Here is a 9,021-nt window from a genome sequence, read left to right on the forward strand (position 1 = left end):
AGTTGTTAAGCGACTGCCTTCTGCTCAGTGGGAAGCCTGCTTCTCCCTCTCCCTCCCCCTGCTTGTATTCCCTCTCTTGCTGTCAAATAAATAAATAAAAATCTTTTTTAAAAAAGAAATAAATAAAAGGAAAAATTGAGATAATATGAATACCACCTAGTTTTTTTTTAGGTCCTCATGAAGGGAATCCTTTCACAGCCACTCAGCGGAATGGTTTATAAACTATTCCTGATCTTGCCACAAGATGGCGCAACGTGAGCTGGTCATCCCCGCCGATACTCAGGCTGGAACCCACCCCGGGCAAGGGCCGGTTACTTAAACGTTCACTGCGAATAAAGAAACTGATGTGACACCTGAATGCAAAGCACGATCCAGAATTGGACTGTGAGCTGGGAGTTGGGGGGGAGCAGAGAATGGCCATAAGGAACACTATTGTGAGAACTGAAGAAATTGAAGTACGGACTGAATAATATACAGAAATCAGGGGTGCCTCAGCCAGTTGAGCGTCAGACTCTTATTTGGTTCAGGTCATGATCTCAGATGTGAGAAACCCCTTGTACCATTCTTGCAACTTTTCTAGTTTACAATTATACTCTTTGCACAGGGGGGTGGGTCGGGCAGAGGGAGAGGGAGAATCCCAAGCAGGCTCCACCCTCAGGGCAGAGCCTAATGCAAGGCTGGATCTCACAACCCTGAGATCACCACCTGAGTCAGAACCAGGAGTAGGAAGCCTAACTGAGGGAGTCACCAGGTGCCTGAAGTTTACATTTATATTAAAATAAACAGTTACCCAGAAAGTTGTTTTTTTTTTTTTGTAGCCCATAAGAATGTCATGAAAGAGTTAAGTGTTGGAGCTAAAGATCTTCCCTGCAAATTATCAATTTCAGGGATAAAATGAGATGACAACGCTGTACCAGGCATTGTGAAGCCCTTCCCAATCATCCTATGAAGTAGATACTACTATTACTCCCATTTTATTGTAGAAGAAACAAGCACAGAGAGGCTGAGTAACCCACCCAAGACCACACAGCCAGAGTCATGGCATTTTAACAACAAAAAGACCATCAAGAAGGCCAAACAGTGGCAACGATATATATGACCCTATACTGGTCATTTCGGAGGAAGCACAGCACTAAATGTGAGGGGGCAAAAAAGGAAGCTTTAGGGAAAAGCTCTGGAACAACGAATGTAGGTTTATGGGCTCTGAACCCCTGCCTCAACTTGCTAATCAAGTCTATGCCAAAGCCAATCTTGAATTATGCAAGGCTTAACCAAAATAAAATCCAGAAATCAAGAGGCTGCTGATTCTGAGGTGAATCTGCTAGCTGTTAACTGGGTGGAAAAATTAGAATATTCTTCAAATAAATCTGAGTATTCTCAATATTTACTTGTAACATAAATTCAAACTTATAAAACATTTCCCTTTCCCCCTGTAATTTAACTCCTAGGTATCTACCCTACAGATATGTCCATGCATAAGCAAAATGTTGTGGATGCAAGAGGCACTGTCTGTGATAGAAGGATCTGGAAACCACTAGGTTCCCCAGTGAGACTGGTTCCATACCTAAGATACATCCACACAAGGGGACACCAGGCAGCTACTTGAAAAGGAAGCTCTTTCAAAGAAGCACTTTTATTAAAAGGCATTTAATGTCACTGGCCACCGGGGAAATGAGAATCAAAGCCAAAAGAAAATTATGTCATTTCACATCCACTAGGATGGCCACAATCAAAAAGACAACGCGGGGGTGAGTGTGTGGAGAAATTAGAACCCTCGTACACCGCCGGTGGAAATGGACAGTGGCAAAGCCCTTTGGAACACAGTCCAGCAGTTCCTCGAAGAGTTAAAATAAAATCAACGTACAGCCCTACAATTCAACTCCAAGGTATAGACCCAAGAAAACTGAAAACATGTCCATATAATCTCCTGTACACGAGTGTTCAGAGCAATGCTTATTCATAATGGCCAAAAAATGGGAACCACCTACATGTCCATCATCTTGATAAACAAAATGTAAAAAATCCGTACATTGCAACATTATTTAACAATTTTGGAAAAACAAAGTACTATGGAAGATCTATGGTATAACATAGACAAAACTCAAAAACTGCTAAGTGAAAGGACCCAGACACAGAAGGCCACGTACTGTATGACTCCATCCATATGACATGTTTAGAAAAGGCAAAATCTATAGAGACAGGTTTGTGGTTGCCCAGGGCTTGGAATGGGGGGCAGACTCTATGGGAGGACTTGGGGAATGACAGTTCAGGGGGAGGGGGTTTCTCTCTGGGGTAATGAAAAAAATCCTAAAGTCTAGTGATAGACGCACAACTCTGTGAATAACTAAAAGCCACTGAATTATATCTCAATAAAGTTTGTATGTCTATGTGCATTTTTTTAAAGATTTTATTTATTGATTTGACAGAGAGAGACACAGTGAGAGAGGGAACAGCAGTGGGAAAGGGATAAGAAGGCTTCCTGCTGAGCAAGGAGCTCGTTGCGGGGCTCGATCCCAGGACCTTGGGACCATGACCTGAGCCAAAGGCAGCCGCTTAACTACTGAGCCACCCAGGTGCCCCAATATGCTTTTTTAAAAGAAGATCATTAAGTACTGATAAAAAATGACCTCCGGGATATATTAAGCCAAAAAAACAAAGCACAAAACTACCATATATGTTACCATCTGAGTGGGAAAATATAGTTATGTTTGTAAATGAATATTGCTGGAAAGACACATACAACCCAAGTGACACCAGTTGCTTCTGGAAAGGACTGGATGACCCAGAGTAGAAGAAAATTGTTTTTAATTGTTAAGAGATACCAAAAAAGCATAAGGAATAATACAATGAACACCTTTGTGTCCACTGCCCAGCTTTAAAAACCATGCCTATACTGTTGTTGTTGTTTTTTAAGATTTTATTTTTAAGTAACCTCTGCACCCAGCATGGGGTTCAAACTCACAACCCGGCGATCAAGAGTTGTGCACCCCCCTCCATTCCTAGTCTGTGGAATCTCTTCATGCCCTCTCCAATCGCACCTCCACCCCCCAGCCCAGAGGAACCCTTATCCCACATTTGGAGTGTACCATCCCTGTACATTTCAGACATATACTACATTTTAAATAGTAAAGTGATGAAATTCTTTTTCTTTTTAATTTTTTTTAGGATTCTATTTAATTATTTGACAGAGAGAGATCACAAGTAGACAAAGAGGCAGGCAGAGAGAGAAGAGGAAGCAGGCTCCCCGCCAAGCAGAGAGCCCAATATGGGGCTCGATCCCAGGACCCTGGGACCACGACCCAAGCCGAAGGCAGAGGCCTTATCCCACTGAGCCACCCAGGAGCCCCAAAGTGATGAAATTCTTAATAAATATTTAAGTGGTAAATAGCTTGTGTATTTTAAAACTACACACTTTCTTCTGCGATTTGCTTTGTGCACTGAATGTTTTTGCTTTACTCATATTGATACATGCAGTGCTAGTTCATTTTCATTGATGTCTAACATACCGCATGGTACATGGTACAGCATGTCCAATATTGATGGGTAATTTGCCGAAATCGCCACAAATCCATCTCTCGTCCCCCATGCTCTTCCTCCCCGGAGACAATGACACTCCTGTCTTTGAGAGGCAGGGTCTAGGGTCCCTTCCCCTTGCATCTGGGCAGAAGTGAAGCAATGTGACTTCCAACAATAGCCTAGAATAGGCAATAGTGTCTTCCTTGGCTCTCTTGAGCAGTGCGCAATTGGAACCCAGCCACGGTGTTGCAAGGAAGCCCAGGCGGTGTGGAGAAGCCGTATGTAGGCATTCTGGCTGACAGCCCAAGGTGAGGTCTGAGCTAAGTGCCGGGGTTGATAACCACCAAACGACTGGGGAAGCTTTCAAGAGGACACTGGCCCCAGCCGATATCTTACTGCAACCACACGAGAGAGCCCCCAAGTGACGCAGTCTAACTGAGCCCAGTCAACCCCCAGAACTGTAAGAGGTAGTAACTACTGATTCGAGCCGGTCAGTTTTGAGGTAACCTGTTTTAAGTTAGGTAATTGCAACAACTAGGCCCTGATGCGTCCACTCTCCAGTTGAGGGACATCTGGGTAGCTTCCAAGTTAATGCTATTACGAGCAGCAATCCTACGAACACTCCTACAGACATGTCTCTGTATGCACATGTTAAGTTTCCCCAGATCAGTAATGGCTGGGCTGGGGAGTGTCACATCTTCAATTATACTCCAACCTACCAAATTATTTTGCAAAATGGTTGATACCAACTGCCCCTCCCAGAGCAGGGTACCACACTCCCATCACCCCAAGTCTTCCCCAACACTGGAGAAAACATTAAATGTTTTGCCAGTCTCCTGGGCACAAAAGTCTTGTTGTTTATGTCTTTTTAGACCTTGGAATTTTTTTACAGGTTGCATGAATTGACCCCAAATAAACACAGAGATGTGCACTAATACATTCTGGCTTTCCTATTTTGAACATGCGCTATGTAATGGGGTTCCATAGTAAGATTGCATTTTTTAAAAAGGAGGTGCTGGGGCACCTGGGTGGCTCAGTGTGTTAAAGCCTCTGCCTTCAGCTCAGGTCATGATCCCAGGGTCCTGGGATCGAGCCCCTCATCGGGCTCTCTGCTCAGCGGGGAGCCTGCTTCCTCCTCTCCCTCTGCCTGCCTCTCTACCTACTTGTGATCTCTTTCTGTCAAATAAATAAATAAAATCTTAAAAAAATAAAATAAAACAGGGATGCCTGGGTGGCTCAGTCGGTTAAGCTGCTGCCTTCTGCTCAGGTCATGATCCCAGGGTCCTGGGATCGAGTCCCGCATCAGGCTCCTTGTCCAGCAGGGAGCCTGCTTTCCCTCTCTGCTTCTGCCTGTGACTCTGCCTGCTTGTGCTCTCTCTCTGACAATAAATAAAAAAATCTTTAAAAAAAAATAAATAGGGGCGCCTGGGTGGCTCGGTGGGTTGAGCCGCTGCCTTCGGCTCGGGTCATGATCTCGGGGTCCTGGGATCGAGTCCCACATCGGGATCTCTGCTCAGCAGGGAGCCTGCTTCCTCCTCTCTCTCTCTGCCTGCCTCTCTGCCTACTTGTAATCTCTGTCAAATAAATAAATAAAATCTTTAAAAAAAAAAAAAGAAAGAAAAAATAGATAAATAAAAAATAAAACAAAAAGGAGGTGTTGCCCAGTGGCAGTTGGCACGTCTCGTGCCTAGATCTGGGTTTCGATTCTCAGTTACCATTCTAAATAAAAAGAAGCTGGAGCTCCTTGGAGAAACGGGGGACTCTAGAACTCTAGGATGTATACAGATGAGCCTGGAGTATCTACAGTGCCAGGAGACACAGAGTACAATATTAGAAATAAAAACACAAACAAAAACCCCCACCACCCAATGATGGAAGTCAAAGGACCCAGGAGCCAACTTCAAGAGGTCCCAAATACCAAAGCTAGAATAATGTGAACAACAAAATAAATCAAGTAGGACTGGATTCTATAACCCAAAATGTAAAACAGATGCCCACGAGTCCATACCGATTAAAAGAAAATGATTAAGTTAATAGAGAAAAGAGAAACATCTCCCTTGCAGAAGAATTTATTTCTAATTTACGTTGGTACTTTGCCCTCAAGGAGGTGGAACATACGCCCCAGGCTCCTCACGTACGGACTGCACGAAGTGACTGACTTCCGTTCGGAGAGGTCAGTACGGAAAGGGAGAGGAACTTGACAGTGGAGACATCTGGTAAGCAGTAGGCAGTCAAGCCATGTGATGAAGGTTAGATCAACAGCAATCCATCCAGTGGACAGTATGGACCCTAGAAACCATGTGGTCAAATGCCACTTTACCTCTGAGCTCTTCCTCTGAATTACATGTAACCCTGGTCTACGAATGAGACAGACAAATCCCAATGGAAGGACAATCGCTAACAGACCTGCCTAGTATTCTTCAAAACTCTCAAGGTCATCAAAGATGGCCACAAGCAAGAGGGGCCTAAGGAGGCATGACAGCTCCATTTGGGTCTACGCAAATGTTGAGACAACACAAATGTTACGTGGGATCCTAGAACAGAAAAAAGATACTAAAACTGGGGAAGAAGTTAAGGAAATCTGAGTAACTATGGGCTTTCACATTCATGGTATCAAGATTGGTTCATTCATTGTTAACGAATGAATCCCACTACCAAGACGCTCATAAGAGGGGAAACTGGGCATGGGGTGTAAGGGAGTTCCATCTTAAGTGTACTTCTCCATTCTTCTGTAGGTCTAAAACGGTCCTGCAAAATGAAGTCTGTTCTAAGAAAAGATTAAGTCTTAAAACACAAATGTAAAAAAGGTGAGGCTCCTGGTCCTGACATCAAACCTGGTCCCACCACTCCCTAGCTAGGTCAGGGTTGGCCTGTTTGGTGAAGGCTGCAGAGGGCCCAGCATTCACAAGGTGAGTAAAGCTCAGTGTAGGGGAACGTTGGGTCTTCACAGGCAGGTACAGGGGCAGTACGCCCCAAACCAGTCAGCTCTGATCCCCAAAGGAGGGAAAGGAGGGATCGAGTCTGCCGCCGCCCAATGCCTGGTCCATCTGGGAGGCACAGGCTGTGACACAGGAGGAAGGGGGCAGTGGGGCTGCCTGCCAGTTACCCAAAGTTCCCGTCTTGCTTTTGCATCTCCTGGGGTGAGCTACCAGAGGAGATGACCTCATTCCAAGACCACCACCCAAACAGAACCATCCCCCCAGGCTGGCTCAGCTCTGGCTCGGTGACTTACCATGAGCCCCAGGCCCGCTGTACCTCCAGTGCACATCTATTCACGGGATGACAATAGGAAGTCCCTGACCCTCATGCTGCTGCCCTTTCCCTGAGGACTTGGGGAGTCTGTTAACTTCACGGAGCACTTATTTCGTACTTCTTAGCACAAAGATGTGGTCAGTGTTAGCTCTCAGCATTCCCTACTTGCTTCCTCCAGGGGTTTCCAGCTGGAAGAGTCCCATGGCTCTGAAGGCCTTTCTGGAATGGGGCGACAAGTGTCTGAATCACTCATCAGAAGAATGCCAGTGATTTCGGGAAAGCCTGCTTCAGATCTGCTATCGGCCTAGCATCAGTATCTGCACTGAAGCGATATGGTTGGAATTCTTCATATTCACCCCTGACGGACCCCACGTGTGACAAGGTTTTCTGTCCACTGCCGCACTGCCTGTGACAGCACGACACTGCAAGCCACCCAAATTCCCTTCTGGAAAGGGATGGTTTAGTAAATAGACGTGTGTTACTCTATCGTCTCCTGCCCGTATGCCTGTAGGGGTGCGTGTGTGCGTGCGTGTGTGTGTGTACACACGTGCGCACATGCACACACACACAGCACACACCCCATAAACACATCTCTAGGATTCCTCAAGACACTGGCCATACTGGTGGCCTCTGAGAAGAGGTCTGGGGGGCTAGGAAACTCAGGAACTTGTCACCATAAAGCCTTTTGTATCTTTTGCATTTTGAACCACGTGAATGTAGTAAGCTCAAAAATATCTGATACAACCAGAGGAAAAGAGACGCACTGCTGTGGGTCACAGACATGGCGGTTGGTGTGGGGGCGTCGCCAAATCAAATGGCAGGGACCCTGTGGCCCTGGAGCAGCTGGGAGGCTCGGGAGGTATCTGGTCTGGTCCAGCCAGCAGATGGTGGCAGGACACAGTGTGACTCTCGAGGCCAGGGCACCCCAAAGCTGCAAATGCTTCCTGCAGCAAGCTGACACGGTGGGAGGAACACAAGCACGTAAATAACTCTAGAAAACCCCAAACCTCTCTCCTAGGACCCCACCCTCATCTTTCCGAAAGGTCTTGAGACAGCACAGGGCAGGGGTTGAGGGACGAGGCTCCTGGCAGGGTGACACCTTGGGCAGGGCGCTCCCCTCTAGACATCTGTAAAGAGCAACAGCGACCCATGACTTGGCTCACGCCAGTGAGCGTCTCAGGTTTAGGTGAGCTATTCCTGTTTCTACATCACCCCACAGCAAGGAGTTACCCAGCGCTCTCAAGTTCCATAACCGGAAGTCGTCCTATCAACCCCGGCAGTTGCTAAAATGATCCACGAAGTGGAACCAGAAGAAACGACAGGGGAAAGAAACAAAAGCCAGAGTTGAAGAGCAGCAAGCCCAGCGTGGAGGTGTGCGAGCCCCGACTTGTGGCCCCGCCACCCCAAAGGGGCAGCTTCTGTAATCGTCCCTATCTGTGTCCGCTGCCCTCCCCAAGGCCAACCTTAAGCAGCGCCCCGTGGGCCCTAGCACCAGCCCTCACTCACCCCGACGCCCAGCCCTTCTCACCCTGGGCCCTTGCTCGGCAGCCCCCGCACACAGCAGCCCCCCGACGTGAAGGGACTCAAAAGCCACAAATAAGCAGACAATCGGCCCAGGAAGTTGGGGGACGGATGGTGGTGACAGTTATACAGCAACGGGAATGTGCTTCATGCCACTAGACGGGGCACTTACAGATGGCTGCGACAGTCAATCTTATGTATATTTTACCACAATTAAAAACAAAAACAAAAACAAAAAACGGGTGACGTCTCATCTCAGCATCACCAGCTCTTAGGTCTCCCAAGCCACAGCCCACTCCTTGCTGATCCCATCAGTTCTGTTCTCTCACGGAGAAAAGGGCCCTCCGTCCCCTGCTAGGCCCTTTCCTGTTTCTGTGCTGCTCTCCACTGGTATCACCAGGCCCTCGGCTTTGAACAGAGTCCCCTGAGTGCTCCCCAAAGCTACTGGTCTCCAGCTCAGGTACCCCCCCCCACCGAGTCCCAACAGCCCAGCACCCTCCTGTCTCCCCAGCTCCTCCCTCCCCAACCCCTTCATCTACACAAACAGCACCTCTAGTTAGATGCTCTGGAACCCCCTCTAGGTGATCCCTGCTCCCCACCCCCGTGCCCCAACTTCTCATCCATCTGCACTGCCCACAGCTCCTCTGAAGCCCACCCTCCTTCCCCCTCCCCACGCTTCACCCCATGCCACCTTCCTTTCTTGCCCTGGCTCCTGCACAGCTGCCCTCCTTT

This window comes from Mustela nivalis (genome assembly GCF_964662115.1).
Source record: "Mustela nivalis genome assembly, chromosome: 18".
Lineage (NCBI taxonomy): Eukaryota > Metazoa > Chordata > Mammalia > Carnivora > Mustelidae > Mustela > Mustela nivalis.